We start from the raw sequence: 1,776 nt of genomic DNA, 5'->3' as shown, positions 1-1,776 counted from the left end.
TGCCAAGCAAAATATTGCAAGTTCGCCAATTTCTATCTATCTATGAAAAATTTGAATTATCTAACAGTTTTCAATATATAGAAGAAATTTTGTATTTAATTCATATATGTAGTGCCAAGCCCCCCACTGAAATCCCGCCCGTTATTTTTTAAATGTTCACATGAATGTCAAAGTTATTCATATAAAATTTGAGGATTCTAGCTCTAATAGTTTCTTAGATAACTAAAATTTAATGAATCTAGTTCCATATTTTCCTAAATAAACAATATTTTATATTTTATTCATAATCCCCATTAAAAGTTCGATCGTTATACACTAAATGTTCAGATGCATGTCAAAATTCTTCACGTGAAATATAATGACTCTATCTCTAACAGTTTCTCAGATATGCGAATTTTTCTATTTTATTCATATGAGCGCTCCAAGCCCCCTCAGATGAAAGTTTGATCTTTTTTCTTAAAAATGTTTAGATGAATATTTAAGTTTTCGTGCAAAATTTTAAGAATTTAGTTGTATAGGTTGTATAAGATTCTTACTGTAATAGTTTTCAAGATAACGAATTTTTGTACTTAATATTCTTATAGTTAAATTTAAAATAAACGCATATATATAAATTATTTTATATTTTTTAAACATTATGCATGAATTTGGCGTCTCTAAATAACTTTCAAGGTATCTCTTATATTTGTTCGGCATCATAAGACCAAAGTGATCGACAAGCATCTATTTCAAATATATACAAGTAAGAATGTTATATTCGGCTGTGCCGAATCTCATATACCCAGCATCGAACCGTATGCCGTAAAAGGATAATGAACATTAAAGTAATATTCTGAAGGAAACCTTTTTTACACATTATGCATGAATTTGGCGTCTCTAAATAACTTTCAAGGTATCTCTTATATTTGTTCGGCATCATAAGACCAAAGTGATCGACAAGCATCTATTTCAAATATATACAAGTAAGAATGTTATATTCGGCTGTGCCGAATCTCATATACCCAGTATCGAACCGTATGCCGTAAAAGGATAATGAACATTAATGTAATATTCTGAAGGAAGCCTTGCATGTTCGGTAGGGTAAATTATGGACCAATCCTTCCTAAATTTGTTGGAGAGATTTTGGCTAGCATTAAACTAATGTGTGTCAAATTTCGCCAGTACATTAATATTTTTAAGCCAGTAATGAGCATTATAAGGAAGGGTCATTTATGGGCCTATCCAAAAAAATGGTACAGAGGTTTTGGCTCGTAAGAAAGTTACGTGCGTCGCATTTCATCGCTTCACTCGTATGTTTAAGATATTAATGAGCTTTAAAGCCATTTCCTGAAGTGAACCCAATAGGGAAAGTACGGCCAATTATGGATCTATCAACATAAATGTAGGAAAAGAGATTCTTGCTCGTGAGGAACTTAATTTTATAATGCTATGTTCGTATATTTTAGCCAGTAATGAGTGTTAAAGTAATTTTTAGAATGGGTAGTTTCATTTATGGGCCGATCCTTAAAAAATGGTTAAAAGGTTTCGGATCGTAACAAACTTACTTATACCGATTTTCATCGCTATACTCGAAAGTCATTTTCTGAAGAGGACCTTATGTGGATGGGTATGGTCATTTATGGGCCGATCCTAAAAAAATGCTATAGATTTTTTGGTTCGTAAGAAACTTACTTATAACGAATTTCATCGTTTTACTCGAATTTTTAACCCAGTAGTGTGTGTAAAAGTAAATTTATAAAGAGGGCCTTATATGGGGTGTAGGGTCATTTATGGGCC

The sequence above is a fragment of the Lucilia cuprina genome, chromosome 4 (assembly GCF_022045245.1).
Source record: "Lucilia cuprina isolate Lc7/37 chromosome 4, ASM2204524v1, whole genome shotgun sequence".
Classification (NCBI taxonomy): Eukaryota; Metazoa; Arthropoda; class Insecta; order Diptera; family Calliphoridae; genus Lucilia; species Lucilia cuprina.
This window is presented reverse-complemented; position numbering follows the sequence as displayed.